The sequence below is a fragment of the Schistocerca serialis genome, chromosome 3 (assembly GCF_023864345.2).
Source record: "Schistocerca serialis cubense isolate TAMUIC-IGC-003099 chromosome 3, iqSchSeri2.2, whole genome shotgun sequence".
NCBI lineage: Eukaryota > Metazoa > Arthropoda > Insecta > Orthoptera > Acrididae > Schistocerca > Schistocerca serialis.
In genome coordinates, this window is record NC_064640.1 from 169,979,237 (window position 1) to 169,999,430 (window position 20,194).

General features: G+C 38.7%; 1 long non-coding RNA gene across 1 annotated transcript in view; it reads left to right on the forward strand.

Moving 5' to 3' along the window:
* The window catches only part of LOC126469885 (uncharacterized), a 102,974-nt gene extending 84,129 nt beyond the window's left edge, over positions 1 to 18,845 (forward strand). Inside the window, exon 6 of the long non-coding RNA XR_007586090.1 lies at positions 18,433 to 18,845. This is a non-coding gene — a long non-coding RNA (uncharacterized LOC126469885). The remainder of the gene's footprint in view (positions 1 to 18,432) is intronic.
* Positions 18,846 to 20,194: the final 1,349 nt, after the last annotated feature.

The window sequence follows — 20,194 nt, forward strand, 5'->3', positions numbered from 1 at the left end:
AATCAGGATACTCTTAGAGTATCCTGTGATGTATTTTTTTCTTTTATGAGATAATGTAAGATCCTTTAATGTTTTACACATACGAAGATACGGGCTTCCTGTGTCGTAGCAGCTACCAAAGTGCGGTGGCACCTTTTATCTGGCAGTCTATGACGACTACTGAAACGAACCTATTTCTAACAGGTCGTGGGAAAATATTGCGAATGGTAGTTTGAAAAGCATTACTTTCAAAGTAAATTTCCTTTTACGCAAGTTGAACTATGTGCGAGAATGTATGACGAATTTCTTAAATCACAGAGCGTTTGATGACGAGCCATTTAGAAGGATTTAGAGCCCAGAAGATCAGACATTCATGTTGTTATTATGAGCAAATTGATGTAGTGCTATGGGAAGTTCTCTCTCCACTGCGGTAGCTAATTTATTTGTGGAAAACTTTGAGGACAAGTCACTGGACTCTCATAAAAATTTTAGTGGCACATTTGTGTGATATATCTTAAAGTGTAACACACGCAAAAGATATCAACATTATATGTAAAAGCTTAGCTTCTCTTGCAGCTTATTAACCTTAGAGACCAATATTATATGTTAAAGTTTTGCATTTCTTGTAGCAACAGTATGTATATTAATTTAAAATATTAACTTCTCCTGTTTGTGTATACGCGCTACTTACCAGTGATGTTGCTATTAGCTGACTACATCACGTGTCCTGTGGTCTGAATATCCGCTGTCATTGGCTGGCAGGATCATGTGACATGAGCTATTACTGGCTTTCAAAAGCGCATTGCAATCTCGATTACAACGGTTTGGAAAGTAACGTGCGGTGTTTGGTGGCATTCAAATTTATACTTTTTTAATACGAAAATATACAGCGTACATTTTGCTGCACATTAAACATCTTTCCTAAAGGAGTTTTCTTCCCTGAGTTTTGTTTTCTAAAGCGCTGGGAAATTCTACACCCATGTATAAAAACATAACCGTTCATAGGATCGATAAGTTTTACAGTTCAGAGGGAAAAATATATTGTCACTTACTAACACAGAAAAAGTGTTTTCATCCAGGAGAAAGTGTGTTTTTAACCAGGAAATCCGGGAAAAACTTGGGAATTTATTTTCCTTGTCCACGTATACACCCTCAAAATGCCAACTGAAAGTCGTAATCAGCTGTGTCAGATCTATTGTCCTAACACCACAAGCAAGCAGGTGGTGTGTTACTGGTGCAGTGTGTTCACAGCAGAGCACCAAAATGGTCATGAGGAGCTGTGCAGCAGCCACCCGTCATTACAGGCGACCTTGTGAAGCTTGTGCGGGAACACATTATAGGGAATTGTTACTGCACAGTTGCTTAACTCAGCAGTCAGTCCTAACAAGTGTACCAGTCGTTGTTGCATGAAATTGTCACAGACCGCATGTTCGTTAAGATTCATGATGGTGATAGTGAAGCCTCCTTGAATTTTTCTCTCCCTTCAAGAAAATTCAGTATATGACCTTTACCTGCAGTGTGCAAGATTACCAACTTATAGTTCTTTATGTCAAAAATGATCTAAAGAGTATTGTACTGTAACCACTGAAGATGCTCCAAAAAATTGAACTCTCTCTTGTGAACGCACTTCTAAATTTGCAGCAAGCTTATGCCAAAAAAACAAAATTGACAGCTACAGATTTTTGATGTCCAGCTTGCAGTCTGCCCATCTGACGGGGGGACCCTAAAGTCTTTAAAATTCAGTTCGGGATGAGACTTGCAGGTTAATAGTAAACAACAAGCCCCCCCCCCCCCCCCCCCCCCGCCCCCCCCCCCCGCATAAAAGTTGTAGAGCACACCAGCTAGAAGACTCTGAGAAAAAGGGGCTCTGAAGTTTTACATGCAGCTTGTATACTGGCCATGTTGTGCACTATGGCAGCACAGCGAAATCACTGCGCCTGTAGTGGACTCACATGCCACATGGGTGATCCAGATTCGATCCTACCTTTGGGTAATGTTTTGTTTTTTAATTGTTTTAAACATTATAACAACTTTCAAATAAAGTTAATGACCTAAATTATCATCAATTAAATCTTAAATAATTGTACAGTGAAAACTCGATTAACCGTCACTCTTTAAACCATCAGTTTCTGTTAACCGTCACTGCTGTAACAGCATAATAATACTGTAATAACAGAATGCTCTAAGGTGCAGCGACGCATTCGCTTTGTTTATTTACTCTATTTTATTGGGAACTGAATGTACCCGCCCGCCGTAGAATGGTACATAAAATATGACCTTCAGTTGACGTGCTAACACATCTCCCACTTTTCTTGTCTTTATCTCACTTGTGAGTCAACAATCACCACTGGATCGGTTTCCAGTTGTGGTGAGAAGACTGTAATTGTCGCAGTGTATCTAGCGGGCTGTGCCGTGTTACGTGTTTTCCACTTGAATAAGCTTTATTGACTAATATTTTACACTACCATATTTAGTGCAGGTGTGTGTGATACAGTGACTTGATAAATGTCTGAAAATGTAAACGTGTTGTTTTGGGACTTAGTCAAAAACTTGGAATTATAAAACGCTTAAGAAAGGGCGAAACTGCAACAAGTGTAGTGCTGATTTATGGTATTGGAAGAACAACAGTTAACGATATAAAACGTGATGCTGATAAAATAGAACAACATGTGTCAACAATGCAGAGCATGGATGGAGATGTGCGAACAAGAAAGACGATGAAACCAATGAAACCTGGAAAATATGATGAATTGGACACTGCAATGTACCGATGGTTTATACAAGCAAGAAGTCAGGGGCTTCCACTTTCAGGGCCTATAATAATGGCCAAGGCTGTTGAAATGAACAACAAACTTGGTTGTGACTCATCTTAAAGCAAGTATCGGATGGCTCGACAAATTTAAATTTCATCATAGCATTCGCCAACTTGATATCAGAGGAGAAAATCTCAGTGCGGATAGCTCTGTAATTGCTGAGTTCCGGGAACAATTTAAAGAAAAACTGGCTGAATTGAATCTTGTTAGGGAGCAAGTTTACAATTGTGATGAAACTGGGCTTCATTGGAAGGCTTTACCACAAAAGACATTAGCATCACTCTCTGAAGAAGCTGCTCCAGGTTTCAAAGTACAAAAAGATCGCATCACTGCTATGGCTTGCGCAAATGCGACCAGTGATCATAGGCTACCCCTACTTGTGATTGGAAAATCAAGAAAACTTCGTGCATTCAAGAATTTGAATTTGAATTCTCTCCCTGCACAATACTACGCCCAGAAGAGTGCTTGGATGGATCAATCAATTTTTTCTGACTGGTTTCACAAACAATTTGTACCTCAAGTTATAGCATATTTGGCTGAAAAAAAGTTGCCACAGAAAGCGCTATTGCTATTAGACAATGCCCCAACGCACCCTACTTGTTAAATGAAAAGTGATGACGGCAACATAACATGTCTCTTCCTTCCAGCAAACACAACTTCACTTATACAGCCCATGGATCAGGGAATCGTCAAAAACATGAAACGTCATTACAGAAAAATATTTATTGAAAGTTTGCTCTCATCTGATGAATCAACATCTGTAAAACAGTTTTGGAGGTCTTACAGTATTAAAGATGCCATTTTCAATGTTGCCAGTGCATGGAGTGATTTGTCAGTGTCAAATCTCAAGAACGGCTGGAATAAACTTTGGCCTCAACCAAGAGGTGAAGAATCGGAGGAACCTGAGTGTGTGACAGTTGACAAGATGGTCAGTTTGTGCAATAATTTACAAATCAGCACAAATTTGACGTCAGAAGAAGTGTCAGAGTGGTTAGAGTGGCAGAAGAAATTGGCTGACTATTTTCAAGCTAGATAAACTATTTCACCTGTAAGTTTATAGTACAGTACAGTACTGTACATAACGTATTTTGCAACTTTTGTAGCTACTGTACGGATGTTTTTATCATGTAATAAATAGCTTTATTTGCTATTACAATCGTGTTTAATTTGTTTTCGCTCCGAAACATTATTATATTACTGTGAAAATTACATGTGTCTATACATACAATAATTGATTGAGGTTATGTTTTGGAAGAACACAGTGTTTCTGTTATCCGTCTATTCGCTCAACCGTCACGACCACGGTCCCGAAGATGACGGTTAATAGAGTTTCCACTGTATTTTATTTATGAAAGGACTGTTACAGCTAATTAACATAAAGTGTGAATTTAAATTAATATTTTCTTCTAAAAAGTTGAATAGTTTCAAATGCATTTGTAATGGAGGTAAATTAAAGCTTTAATAACTATATATTAAATATTATTATAAATTTAGTGATATTGTAAGCTGCAGAGAAGTTAAAAATATTTGTTGTAAATCTGTGGAATCGGTTTCTACGTGGAAGAGAAGAGCATAGCTGTTGCCCTATTTTACATACAAATGGGCAACTGGTGAGGAAGTGTGAAGACTAATTGACAAATAGTCCTTACCTGCTGTAAAATAATACACACAGTTGTACCCACCCTTATTTGTATAGTAACTTGAACTAATGTACCAGTTCATTCCTGATATTCAGAGATTGGAGCATTTTGTACTGCAAAATATTATCGGAAGTTTTAAAATATTGTGAATTAAATTTAATGAAGACATCGCAAAAGTATGAGAAGCCACAGATGAAATTGGTCAAGATTCATTATACAGGAAAATGTCAAAGGTGAATTTTGAAGATCCAGCCATTTATTATGAAAGCTTGCTTGCTGAAAATGATTTGATTTACGTTGGAATCTTTAGTGTCAATTTGTTGTGAAGCAGTGTTGATGGGTAAAGAAATTTATAAATGTACTATGAACATGGTGGCTGAAAAACTACTTGTGACTGATGATTAATGTGCTTAAGAAATTGGAAACTGTGATGAGAAACCTTTTCAAAAAGTCAAACTAGTGTTCATCAGATGATATGAACCAGAAGAAGAAAAAAAGTTGACCATCTGTCTCTGGATTACAAAATTGAAGCTAAGATTGCAAAGGCTCAAACCATGTGAAAACTACAAACATTAAAAAAAGGGCTGCAGCCAGTTACAAATAAGGATTATGTACCCCAATTCGAAGAAGAGAGAAAAGCGGAGGCAATTAATTTGGTAAGTACACAACATTCAATACCTGGACATATGCTCATTTTGTTGAAGCCTGAGAGAATTACCAACAAGCGACATCTTGGAATTTCAAACAGTTTTCTTTGGCAGCAGCAAGTCTATTGGCAGATATCGAATTTAAAGCTTCTGACAGCTGGTTTCATAAATTTTAAAATAAGACTGGACTTCGACAATGAAAAATGAAAATCTGTTAAAAAAAATTATTGTGGAGTTTTTACAAATTTATTTTGCACTCAATTTTTATGATTCTATGACAAAATACTTCGGTTTCAGTTGTTTTCTCTTTCCAGGATGTCAGTATCAATCAGTGTAAAACAGGACGCTGGCTGACAAAAAAGGAAAACTATTTTTGTAAAGATGAGACATAAATAAACTGATGCATACATATACCCTTCAATATGCTCTCACTGTGTCTGGAAAAAGTCCTACCTCGAGTATTTCTTTGTTTGAGAGGCACCCAGTAACTTGCCGCCCCCCCCCCCCCACCCCCACAGGTCCAAAAACAGTAAATGAATATGTGGAGAAATATAAATATCTCTTAATAATGAAACTTCCTGGCAGATTAAAACTGTGTGCCCGACCGAGACTCGAACTCGGGACCTTTGCCTTTCGCGGGCAAGTGCTCTACCATCTGAGCTATCGAAGCACGACTCACGCCCGGTACTCACAGCTTTACTTCTGCCAGTATCTTGTCTCCTACCTTCCAAACTTTACAGAAGCTCTCCTGCGAACCTTAATAATGTCTTTGAAATCTGAGAAGCCAGTGACAGGACTGTATATTAACTTTCTCAACCATTGTTTAGTATTGGGGGAAACGAGCAGTGTTAATTATTGGCTCCTTCGGTGGACAACCAAAGTGTTAGAACTATATGATGAAATCTTTCAGGATGATTAAAATTCCAAAATGTACTCCTGTTGTTCAACCTCATGACATTTATTTTTATAGACAGCTAAAAGAATGCAACACAGTGTATACAAAATTGCGCTTGTCTGACTGAAAATAATAGAGAAATAAATTCCCATGAAGGCTGTATAGAAGTACAATTGATAGTGCATCATCAACTGTCATCACTAATTTTTAATGAAATGATCCGTTACACCAGTTACATTTCCAGGCTTTCTGATAAAAGAGAAGTTTTCATGACTGTTGATGGAGTATGTTTTCCAACAGACCCTTTTTTTAAAAAATGCTTGTGTAAACAATTGTCCTTCGTAAATTGTGCAAGATGTCGGAATACTTTTAGTTTTCAATGTTTCTATGATAATTACCATTCTGGCGCTTGCACATAAAATATGAAACTGACAAAGACAATATTGTAAAAGTTAATTTTTATAAATTTTACTCTACCGAAAATTTTATTGCAATGGTAATTAAGCTTTAATTTTCCTTCACTGAAAATGTGTTTGAAATTATACAGATTTTTTAAAAAGAAATATTAATTGAAATTAACATTTTGTGTTAATTAGCTGTAAAAGTCATTTCATAAATAAAATATTTCTTTAAGATTTAATTGATAATATTTTAGGTCATTAACTTCATTTAAAAGATGTTATAATTTTTAAAACCATTAAAGAATAAAACAAATTACCTGAAGCTAGGATTGAACTTGGATCCTCTGTTGGCGAGTTTGGTACAGGTGGTCATTTTGCTATGCTACCATAGCGTATAAACTGACAGGTATATGAGTTCTGAGTAAAACTTCAGAGCCCTTAACGTGGGAAGTCTAATTCCGAACTGGATTTCTGAGACTGTAATTTCCTTTTGTATTACTAATAACTACACTGTAGCCTTTACACCTGGCTACAGGGATAAGAGTAAAAAACATTATTGTTTTGTCCATTGGTCACCGCGGCATCTGTATCTTTGAGAATAAGACAGAATTATCATTTTAAATCCATTTGATATTGTGCAGTTTCCATTAAAGAATCATAGTGATTTTCACATGAGGAGTCAAATCAGGTTATCAGTTACATGCTTTTGACTCCGGAAAGTCGTTCCACCCAGAAACTACTACTAATCTCCTCTTTTATGTTGGAAATTGTGTGTCTTGACCACCATTGGGGCACTGGAGGGAAGGTGGATGCTGCAGTCATTTGATAGTTCCATGGCCGTTCTGGAAGGTGACTGCTGCAGTAGCTGTGTTCCAAGTAGCTTTGTACCTCTTCTGTGACAGAATTACAAACAGCCAGATGAAAACTCAGTAAGGACCTCTTAAGAAAACAACAACAACAACAACAACATCATAAGTCATCTTGCTACTTTCAGTACTCATATCCCAAAGGCTAAAAACTTACAATATTGCAGACTTTTTTTCTGTTTCTGCCAAAAAAGTTTTGACTTTTCACAAATACTTAATTTCGTTGATGAAATTGTCCCTGAATTATTTGTTGATGGAGTTTCTTTGTGTTTCTTCCAACTGACACTTTTTTGTACTACTTGAGTATGATGCAAGTAAACAGAAACTGTGTTGTGGACCAAAATGCATAATATCTTAGTAAATCGTGTAGATTTATGCATGCTTATGTTACAGAAACTTTCATCATTAGGTGATAATATTAAATCAAACAACAAATTTACTGTTACCAGTCACTGTTTCTAAACAGTCAATAACAGTCACGGTAAAGCCTAACCTAAAATGTTCGGATTTAAGGTTATAATAGTAAGTTATTTCATTTATATAAGTGCATATTTTTATAGTATTTTTCCATTAGTTTATTGAACACAAGAGTAAACATAAAAGAAATGAATCATCAACAGTACAAAACACTATTATCTCAATTTATCTGAAACAGTGTGACAGTGCCTACATAGTTTGCTGATTCCATGGCTGTAGACACCTAGTGGTTCAGATTTGAAGGGTATTTTCTATAAAGGAATTTTCATGCTAGTTGTTTGATAAAGAGCAAAAAAGAAATATTTGTGTGCAGGATCAGAAGAATAAGGGCATAAGGGAGCTCTTGGATAGCTTTTTATGAACTCAACACAGGGCAGGCATCTACTTTTATGCAACAGCAACACTTTACATAGTTTTCTTGGTTGTTTTTCTTACTTGGTACCCAAAACAAGTGTCTCTCTCTCTCTCTCTCTCTCTCTCTCTCTCTCTCACTCACTCACTCACTCACACACACACACACACACACACACACACACCCTTGGGAGCAGCAGTTCATACCACACAATCCTTTCTGTGCACAAGATGCAAAATATTATCTGTTCCATTGCTTGTTGTCTAAGGAGATGTCTTTTGTTAGGGCTCGGCTATTAATTTCTTCTTAAGAAGTTACCACAATGGCATCACATCAACCTCACCACCAGTGCCAACATTGCATAGGAATGCTTGGCCTTCCGAACCTTGCCCATTGAATGCCTATGTCACACATAAGTTAAATGGTCACAGTTCATCACATTTGGCAGTTTCCAGGCTTGCTGAATGTGGAAAATTGTTCATGCTAGAACGATCATTTCTTGAAATGAGAGAACCATTTTCTGACATAATTTCTCCAATAACAATTGCACCACACATGGTACAGATGTTTTGAGCTTCCTCTGCTTCCTTCACCAAAAGCAAACATCGTGTCACAAATGTTAACCTCTTTGCACTTAAGACTGTTTTGTCAATCTTACACAATGTCAATAAGATTAAAGTATGCAAAATCCAATAAGTAGCTGCAAGACAATTACTGGAACTATAATCAAAATAGAAAATTCGATAAACACACTAATAGCAATCTGTGCACCAACTTAGCAGACATAAATGCTACAAAAGTATACGCTAAAGTAATTTTATGTGGCTGTGTGATGGTATATTACACACACCAGTATTCCTCACACTCCCGTATGAGCAATAGCAGTACTATTGCGTTATTGCTTGGTGTTCATCTAAGGAAATTACTTCACATGGAAAATCAAACTACAATAGTGTGCAATTTTTTACTTGTCAATGAGACTACAGAAACTTGGCCAAGGTGTGCCACATTGTGATCAGATATGCAGACACATGTTGCATCAGGTAGGTAATGGTCAGTGTCTGCTGCATTGAGACATTTACCACTGAATTGGAAATAGATACAGCAAGTGCTCAAGCAAAAGACAACACTTCCACCAGAAACTTCTGCATCCTGAAGTGTTGCCATTTTGTGCAGGTGGCCTGACTTAGGAGTCTGAGAGGTTGCCAGTTTGTGATGACTTAAGTGAATGAATGACTCAGACTTAGTCTGTGGCCGGGTTGTATGCCAAAGAATGCACATTGCCTAGCACACACAAAAGGTGACATTGTGTCAGGTATCTCATGTATCTGCATAACAGTGCTCTCTGGTACCAGTGATCAATTTTGTGTAATGATGCTAAAGAAAACAAAAATGAAAGCATATAGACAGGAGTCCATATTAATAGTAAGAATTATATCTTCCCTTAAATCCACACCACCTCTTTCCAAAGCTAGTAAAGTCTAGGCATTTGTAAATATCCCCAAGTGAAACATGCTTTATGCACATCACTCACCAGGAGACAGTTTTGATGATAACAGCATGTGTGCACTAAAGGATTGCAAAATGCACAAGAGTAAAATCTTGGTGTGTACAAAGGTGTGTGCTTGTTTTCTATAATTGAGATAGAACTCATTAGGAAATTCTAATCCTGTTTTGTCTAAAACTGACATGGTGAGACCATGGCTGTGTACAATTAATGTAGGTTAATTCTTAAAAAGAAGAAGACTGCAACCAGCCACTATTAATACTGCTATTTATTTAGGTAAATAGCGCCATTAACGGTTTTGAACTGGCAAGTTAATCATGAGATGGCTGTTCACATGATTTCCAAGTACACTTTACATTATCGTCTGTTTTTGATTTTTATTCTTCCACTGTGGCGAAGTAAAGTGTATCTTGGAAATTATGTGAACAGGCGTCTGATGATGAACTTGCCAGTTCGAAACTGGTAACGGTGCTATTTACCTAAATAAATAGCAGTATTAATAGTGGCTGGTTGCTGTCTTCTTCTTTGTAAGAATTAACCTACATTAGGAAATTTGTGCACCATGACCACACAAGTATTACAAACAAGGGAAACTGCAGCATTGGTCGTATAAATTCAAAACCGTTTTTTACTGTTTCATATAATTTTGTCACAGTGTGATCATTTTCAAAGCTAGAATAAAGCATTTACTTGCTGGTGCTGTTTTCTGTAGTGGCATTTACGATTCCATCCCATTCTCTCCTACCATCACATTAAAAGCAATTGCCATCGGAATGTGTACACCACTGAACACAGTGTGTGCTTTATTGCTGCCATGTTGACTAACCCCTCCCCCCTGCCCTTACCCCTATACAGTCTTTTATCTCCATGCACAGTTATGTGATCCTATTAACATTTGCTACAAGGGCCAAATTACAGTAAGCTACATTATGACATGCGCTCTCTCTATTTTGAGCAAAGAGCAAATGGTGCATTGCAGCAGGATTATTCTCAGACATGACCCTCTGATCATCACTAGATCTTGTGAACACTTCCTGTTGGGAAGTTCATGATGATTTACATTCCAGTGAAAACTCTCAAACTGGATTATACTAGCCAAAATAGCAGTGCTCAAGAGGAAATCGCCTAGAGGGATACACACAACGTCAAACTGGGATCAATACGGTTAAGTGGCTAAATTTTAAAAAAAGGTTATGCTGTTTATGAACACAGTGGATGTCATTACAATTGTGATCCACAAAGCCTCTAATATTCATTCCAGTTTTGTCTAGGTAGCTTAGAATCAGTCTGCCCTATGCTGGAATGAGGACTATTGCACTATAGTACGGGGAAGGTGGATGAATAGATGTAGACACTAGCAGAAAGTGTGGCAGTCATTCCTGTCTAAAGAGCAAAAGGTTACAGAGTAATTAAGGAAATTAGGAACTGGTCATGTAAATAGTTCCAGCAAAATTAAGTCAGTTAACCCTCTTCAACCACCATGTTATGAAAGTCACTCGGAAATTAATGGTTGTCATAAACAATCTGGGAAGCTTGTAAGGGTGTTACAGGGTAGACTGTGCTGATAAATAATTGTTAAGAACAAAAATAATATACTTCCCACTGTTTCAGAGTTTGTTAGCATTGAAGTTAGCCAATCAGGCCTTCGTGCGTGCAAATTCAAGTGGCCTGTCAGAGATTGTGTTCCCATACCTATTTTTCATTCGGTTTCCTAAAACCGAACAAGAGGGATGTAAAACTTGAATGTGGGATGATAATAGTAATCAAACCAGAGTCAAAAGTTGAACATTCCTGTGCACTATCATCTTCACTGTGAGAAAAACTGACTCTTACTGTATTTGGTACGCTGCTTGAAGTCGGATGCACAGTGCCATGATTAGCTAACTTCAGTGTTAATTAACACAGATATGGTGCAATGTATCAAATTTTTTCCTTAACAATTATTTCTTCGCACAACCATCCTGCAACACCCTTACAAGCTTAACAGACTGTTTTTGACCACCCTGTATATGTGGCAAACTCTCCTGTTGAAGTGACCAACAAAATAGCACATTATTTTCACCAAATAACACCTGGTGATTATGTACAGGTTGAAATTTGTTGTATAGAGAATGCGTAGAAGGTGGTGCTTGAATTTAAATCCTCCTTCTTTGTGTAGAAATCAGAATTTGCTTTGCTGGTGGTTAATAATGCAGTGCAATGGCCAGATCTCAATTGGTACAGTATACTGCAGTACTATTAGTGTAGACAGATTCATCTTGGTCTTTTTAATAAAAGTTGACCTGAGGGGAAAGTACCTTGACTCCAGATTAGAGGTCTGTATGACACTTCATAAAAACAATAAAGACTTTTTAACGTCAGATCATTGGTAAGTGTTCATTCGGTGGAGGACCTGAAACTGGAGAAATATCACCTGATAAAAGGACACGAAACAATGACTTATCTGCTGCTTCCAGTGTTTGTTTAGAAAGTACTGTCAAACCCTTAATAATGTGACATGGGTAGAAGCTGTAATACACGATCTTTCGTGCATCACCATTCCTGTCAACTACTTATCTGCACCCCCCCATGAACCATGGACCTTGCCGTTGGTGGGGAGGCTTGTGTGCTTCAACGATTCAGATAGCCGTACCATAGGTGCAACCACAACGGAGGGGTATCTGTTGAGAGGCTAGACAAACATGTGGTTCCTGAAGAGGGGCAGCAGCCTTTTCACTAGTTGCAGGGGCAACAGTCTGGATGATTGACTGATCTGACCCTGTAACAGTAACCAAAACGGCCTTGCTGTTTTGGTACTGCGAACGGCTGAAAGCAAGGGGAAACTACAGCCGTAATTTTTCCCGAGGGTATGCAGCTTTACTGTATGATTAAATGATGATGGCGTCCTCTTGGGTAAAATATTCCGGAGGTAAAATAGTCCCCCATTTGGATCTCCGGGCGGGGACTACTCAAGAGGACGTCGTTATCAAAAGAAAGAAAACTGGCGTTCTACAGATCGGAGCGTGCAATGTCACAGCTCTTAATCGGGCAGGTAGGTTAGAAAATTTAAAAAGGGAAATGGATAGGTTAAAGTTAGATATAGTGGGAATTATTGAAGTTCGGTGGCAGGAGGAACAAGACTTTTGGTCAGGCGAATACAGGGTTATAAATACAAAATCAAATAGGGGTAATGCAGGAGTAGCTTTAATAATGAATAAAAAAATAGGAGTGCAGGTAAGCTACTACTAACAGCATAGTGAATGCATTATTGTGGCCACGATAGACACGAAGCCCACACCTACTACAGTAGTACAAGCTTATATGCCAACTAGCTCTGCAGATGATGAAGAAATTGAGGAAATGTATGATGAGATAAAAGAAATTATTCAGGTAGTGAAGGGAGACGAAAATTTAATAGTCATGGGTGACTAGAATTCGACAGTAGGAAAAGGAAGAGAAGGAAACGTAGTAGGTGAATATGGATTGGGGCTAAGAAATGAAAGAGAAAGCCGCCTGGTAGAATTTTGCACAGAGCATAACTTAATCATAGCTAACACTTGGTTCAAGAATCATGAAAGAAGGTTGTATGCATGGAAGAAGCCTGGAGATACTAGAAGGTATCAGATAGATTATATAATGGTAAGACAGAGATTTAGGAACCAGGTTTTAAATTGTAAGACATTTCTAGGGGCAGATGTGGATTCTGACCACAATCTATTGGTTATGAACTGCAGATTGAAACTGAAGAAACTGCAAAAAGGCGGGAATTTAAGGAGATGGGACTTGGATAAACTGAAAGAACCAGAGGTTGTACAGAGTTTCAGGGAGAGCATAGGGGAACAATTGACAGGAATGGGGGAAAGACGTACAGTAAAAGAAGAATGGATAGCTCTGAGGGATGAAGTGGTGAAGGCAGCAGAGGATCAAGTAGGTAAAAAGACGAGGGCTAGTAGAACTCCTTGGGTAACAGAAGAAATATTGAATTTGATTGACAAAAAGAGAAAATATAAAAATGCAGTAAATGAAGCAGGCAAAAAGGAATACAAACGTCTCAAAAATGAGATCGACAGGAAGTGCAACATGGCTAAGCAGGGATGGCTAGAGGACAAATGTAAGGATGTAGAGGCTTATCTCACTAGGGGTAAGATAGGTACTGCCTACAGGAAAATTAAAGAGACCTTTGGAAAAAAGAGAACCACTTGCATGAATATCAAGAGCTCAGATGGAAACCCAGTTCTAAACAAAGAAGGGAAAGCAGAAAGGTGGAAGGAGTATATAGAGGGCCTATATAGGGGCGATGTTCTTGAAGACAATACTATGGAAATGGAAGATTAGGTAGGTGAAGATGAAATGGGAGCTATGATACTGCGTGAAGAGTTTGAGAGAGCACTGAAAGACCTAAGTCGAAACAAGACCCCGGGAGTAGACAACATTCCATTAGAACTACTGACAGCCTTGGGGGAGGCAGGCCTAACAAAACTCTACCATCTGGTGAGTAAGATGTATGAGACAGGCGAAATTCCCTCAGACTTCAAGAAGAATGTAGTAATTCCAATCCCAAAGAAAGCTGGTGTTGACAGATGTGAACATTACCGAACTATCAGTTTAATAAGTCACAGCTGCAAAAAACTAACACAAATTCTTTACAGACAAACGGAAAAACTGGTAGAAGCCGGCCTCGGGGAAGATCAGTTTGGATTCTGTAGAAATGTTGGAACACGTGAGGCAATACTGACCCTACGACTTACCTTAGAAGCTAGATTAAGGAAAGGCAAACCTACGTTCCTAGCATTTGTAGACTTAGAGAAAGCGTTTGATAATTTTGACTGGAATACTCTCTTTCGAATTCTGAAGGTGGCAGGGGTAAAATACAGGGAGCGAAAGGCTATTTACAATTTGTACAGAAACTAGATGGCAGTTATAAAAGTCGAGGGACATCAAAGGGAAGCAGTGGTTGGGAAGGGAGTGAGACAGGGTTGTATCCTCTCCCCGATGCTATTAAATCTGTATATTGAGCAAGCAGTAAAGGAAACAAATGAAAAGTTCGGAGTAGGTATTAAAATCCATGGAGAAGAAACAAAAACTTTGGGGTTCGCCGATGACATTGTAATTCTGTCAGAGACAGCAAAGGACTTGGAAGGGCAGCTGAACGGAATGGACAGTATCTTGAAAGGAGGGTATAAGATGAACATCAACAAAAGCAAAACGAGGATAATGGAATGTAGTCGAATTAAGTCAGATGTTGCTGAGGGAATTAGATTAGGAAATGACACTTAATGTAGTAAAGGAGTTTTGCTATTTGGGGAACAAAATAACTGATGATGGTCGAAGTAGAGAGGATATAAAGTGTAGACTGTCAATGGCAAGGAAAGTGTTTCTGAAGAAGAGAAATTTGTTAACATCGAGTATTGATTTAAGTGTTAGGAAGTCATTTCTGAAAGTATTTGTATGGAGTGTAGCCATGTATGGAAGTGAAACATGGATGATAAATAGTTTAGACAAGAAGAGAATAGAAGCTTTCGAAATGTGGTGCTACGGAAGAATGCTGAAGATTAGATGGATAGATCACATAACTAATGAGGAGGTATTGAACAGAATTGGGGAGAAGAGGAGTTTGTGGCACAACTTGACTAGAAGAAGTGATCGGTTGGTAGGACATGTTCTGAGGCATCAAGGGATCACCAATTTGGTACTGGAGGGCAGCATGGAGGTTAAAAATCGTAGAGGGAGACCAAGAGATGAATACACTAAGCAGATTCAGAAGGATGTAGGCTGCATTAGGTACTGGGAGATGAAGAAACTCGCACAGGATAGAGTAGCATGGAGAGCTGCATCAAACCAGTCTCAGGACTGAAGACCACAACAACAACAACAACAACAACAACAACTTAACTACAGTAGATTCTTCAGAGAATTAAGGTCATAGCTTTTAATCACAAAGGACAGCAGCCTTCACCACTTATGCCAGTCACCTTTATGACCTGAGGATGGCCTCAGAGCCCATGCAACAGATGCCATTGGTGCCGATTTGAGCCACAACTTGGAGATGACTGCACTCTGCATGCTTCGTAGTAGCAGGCGAGGCTACCTCCACATCTCAGATAAGGCACCCCAGCAGACACACCAAGTGCACATTGGATTTCTTTCCCGCCCTGAATGTCATCTGGCTAAGGGCCTACGTGGAGCTCTCGATAACTGGTAAACCCCTCCTCTCCTGATCATGTGCCTTCTCATACCCTGCTAAAGGAGCGGCCACCTATCCACTCGCAGGGTGAATGGGCGACACTAGACAGCCAGTCTCCACATTGGCCCTCTGCCTAGAGTGATGCGCATGTGCTACCTCCTGCCACTCTCCCTGCTGTGAGGGCGAATTCACTAGGTGATGTCTTGGTAGCAGAGCCTGTGGATGAAACAAGCGACACTTACGGTGTCTCATATAACGCCCTAAATTCTCTGCCATAGCTACACTCGGAGGCATCAGCCTGATGGTGACTGGCCATAGCCAAAAGCGCATTCAGCTTTTTGCGAGCTGTGGCCAGCTGCTCCTGCGTCCACACAGCATGCATACATCTACCCATCCTAGCAAGACTAACTTAAGGAGTAAACCATAAAAGCAGACATAATCTTAGATATGCAACTTGCTACCCTCTGATGTATCACCAATAGATGCTGATGCCTCAATGAGCTATTTAGCTAGCTGTTCAGAAGAAATGAAAGCTTGGTACTGACTTCCTGAACTTACACGTCGTAAATGCAAGCTTACACCTCTGGAACAGAAAAACATGCATGAAATTTAAGAAATATACTGAAAATAGAAGACAGGAAACATCTACAGAGGCGGTAAAAGTGTTAATCAGCCGAGAGCTGGACCGTGACTCACAATGCTAATTGAGCCAGTCTGACATCCTCAATATAATTAACAAAGGTTTCTTGTTGACTTTGTACCCAAAAATAATGTTCATTAATTAATTACCTTCTCAGCCTATTTGACAAACCTAGGTTAACAGTCCCACCACGCAAACCACTCGAGGCACCCCGTTCTGGAATAACATGATCAATAATACTAGCCAACCACCTTATAGTTAATGGGTAAATGGTCTGAAGACTCTAAGATCAAGAATTTGGAGAACATTAGCCTATTGTAATTTAACCAACAAATACAAAAATTCTAAAATTTGGTCACTAGTTTCCATTGACAGTTTATCAGTCTTGTGTATAATAGCCATGACAGGGGTAGGTAAACAATTAAAATGTTCCCATATCTGCAGCCCACTATCATGCTGCAAAATACTATCATCATCAATGCTTATGTGTTTGTCAGGAATTTCTTTCCACTCCAGTAAATTAGCATGACGATGAAATTCCCTAACTTTCTCTTGTGCTCTGCTTCACATCAGTATTCATTTTAAACAAATCCTGTAACAGATTACTTAAATGATAGAAATGAGCTTGCGCCAGAAATGGGGAGACCATGAGTGACAGCTGTCCTTAAGTTGGTCAAATACTGTGTTGCACACTGGTTAGGGACATAGGCAAACAACAATGGCTTGACTTACTCAGGACAGCAGGGCTCTGCTGCAGTGGGGGTCAAATGCTGCAAGGGTGCACTGTGCGAATTCACTAACACTGCATTCGACTACCTGGTTCTGGATTTGTAATTCATGTATCAATTCATCTTTTCTCAGATGTCCAGTCCTGACCACTTCCCTTACAGCCATGATTGAGAATGGAATAATGTAAGGAAAAAATGGAGAAGTACACACTATGCAAAATACTTCACAAAATAAATTGTTACTCTTAATACCTTTTCTGGTATGAAAGCTCACTCACCCCACCCCCTAACACTCCCCCCTATCAACCATGCTCTGCTACTGTTGGAATGTGGTAGCAAGCCAGGAGCTAGGAGTGGTAAGATGGCACGCCATAAGAAACTTTTGATTTCATCCAGGACAGTCTAATTTATGAAAAAAAAAAAAAAAATCACCCAACTGTTGTAATGGGTATAAAATGTGAAATTTGACATAAACATGTAAATGCAAGATGATTACCAATAAGCTGTTAATATTTGAAATTAAGCAATTTTCAGTTAAGATTTTCAGTAATGAATTAGACCTTCTGTCTGAAATTTAATAAAGCACAGACAAAAAAACGTTTCAACTCGTGTAAACAGAGCATATCAAATCAATCAAAGGACAACTATAAAATAGTGAGAATATAAGAAATGTTACTTGAACTCCCATAAGTAGGTTAAACATTGAATTCAAGTAGAATGCAAATCTCTCGGGCTAGTACACTAAAAGAAGGTACAAATAAAATTTAAACCATAGCTTGAAACAAAACAGAAAGTAGTGAAATTGAACTTACCGTAATCCTGAGTACAAAATAAATTACACAGAATCAGCACAAGTAGCATTCCCAAATCGGCAACTGGGCTAAACCCTCCTAACAGGAATAACTGTGGTAAAAACTGCCAGAAAACTTACAGCAATAAAAGTTATCCAACGGGACTGTGAGCACTAGCCCTTGAGTGGCCAGCCTCCAGTTATCGGTGGTAAATGAGTGAGAGCAGGTGCGCACACACCACCATAAAGCTGGTGCAGTAGTGTGTGTGTGCGCATACCCGTTGGTGGGATGTGAAGGAGTCAGTTGCTTAGCTGCATAGGCAAAGAGATTACATTGCAATTTCAATGTATCAGAGTACTGCAGAGTCATAAACAAAAAGGAGAACAATGATTTTCACTGAGATAATTATGACCATTTGCATGTCTTTTGTACTCCATTTTTAACATATTTTAAATGTTTTGTAAAAATGTGTATCTTAAATTATCTTATAATAATATTGTCAGGTGATGAACATAAATTCCCTTTTGTTACAGGAAGATGTACGAGAAGAATGGTGTTAGGAGCAAGTGGATTGATGCTTGTGTACAGTGTTTCATAAGCTGTGCATGTGTCCTTGTGGTGCCGACTAGCTTGTGCTGCCATTGAGGTCACAATTGGGAATGATGGCACACAAAGAATTATCTTATGATGTTCTTGCCTAAATGTCCTGGTAAGGTTTAAACTCTTCAGTTTGAAGAGCTATGTTCAGGTGTGTTTGCATCCTGTGGATTCCCAATGACAAACCACGTGAACTGACCCTATTGTGGTATTGTGGTTGGAGGCTAGACTGGCAAACAGACCTTAATGCTGAAAGCTTGGTTTGCTGTCAGATCCCTTTTCCTAAACTGTGTCCTTATGCAATATTGTGTGTGTGTATGTATGTGTGTGTGTGTGTGTGTGTGTGTGTGTGTGTGTGTGTGTGTGGTGTGTTTTCAGGCAAAACAAATGCTAGTGGGCATCTTTGAGTGCATCTGCTGCCCATAGATTGTATTTGCTTATGTACTGCTGCTGGATATAGGGATGTTCCAATACCAGATTCAATAAGATATTTGGTATCAATACCAATACATACAGTTATATACGTCTCGTGATAATATAGGAACAAAAGTATTGATATTGAAAAAAACAGCAAGGTATTGATGGCGTTTTACATATTTTTGAGCTTTCCTTTAAGACAAATGGTTTAGAATACAGTGCAAAATATGGGACATACACTGTATGTACATGAACTGACCTCAGTATAAAGTGTAGTATACACAAAGCAATAACAGTGAAATTTTCAAAATTTCAACCAAAATAGAGGCATAGATGTAAATTTCATCTAACACACAAATGCCATTCTTAAAAACAAAACTATTTTCGTAGTGAAAAGTTGCATTTAACTAAAATATTCTGTTTTGATATGCTGCCTAAAATATTTATTTTGGTTGGTTTTTGGCAAAAATTTGATCTCCCTATTGCGAGAGTGGAGTGCCAGGTTCGTGGTTGGAGGGGTGTTTGTTGTTTCACGAGGCACTGAAGTTGCCATATTGAGGAAATGAATGCTTGCGTGTTTTTATAATGTGTGAAAAAATGGTCTTATTGTTCTCTCATTCTGTTAGAGAATTTGATTTCAGAGGGTCATCCTCTTCTGCCAGGAGCAAGGACAAGCTTGTAATATATCCTCCCAAAATAAGTGTTTTTACGTATCATCTTCCTCATATTTGCCAGAGGAACTTTCTCCAGATGAATAATGGCTCAAGAATTAGACTGACTGCAGATATGTAATTTTCTGCTGCAGATCAAACGGCTTCGACGTTTCAGCAGTGTAACAACTCACTTCTGCTAAAATATTAGCACTGTTAAGAGTTGAAATTGTTCATTTATGTGAACAGTTTACCACTGAAATTATTTTGAGTATTGTACTTAACCAAGAACACTGTAATTTATTGCTCGAACAGTACACACACATGGAAGACAAGGTAGTCGGCGCGTGGACAAGGTACAATACAATTAGCAATACGTCAGTGGCCAGCAGAGCCTTGTGCTCCAGCCTACATAGACATTAGTTCCAACAGGTGGTGCAGCCGGCATGCTGCGCACAAAACTGCTGTCATATTAGTAGATCAAATGGCCTCTAGTGGCAAAAAAAAAAAAAAACTTCACACGTGAACTATGAAGCAGCACGCACACGAAATTGGTAGTTACAGCCAGTATGTTTATTCATTTCTCTCCCAAGATTTCCATAACAACCCACTTGTTCAGCTGAAGTAACAC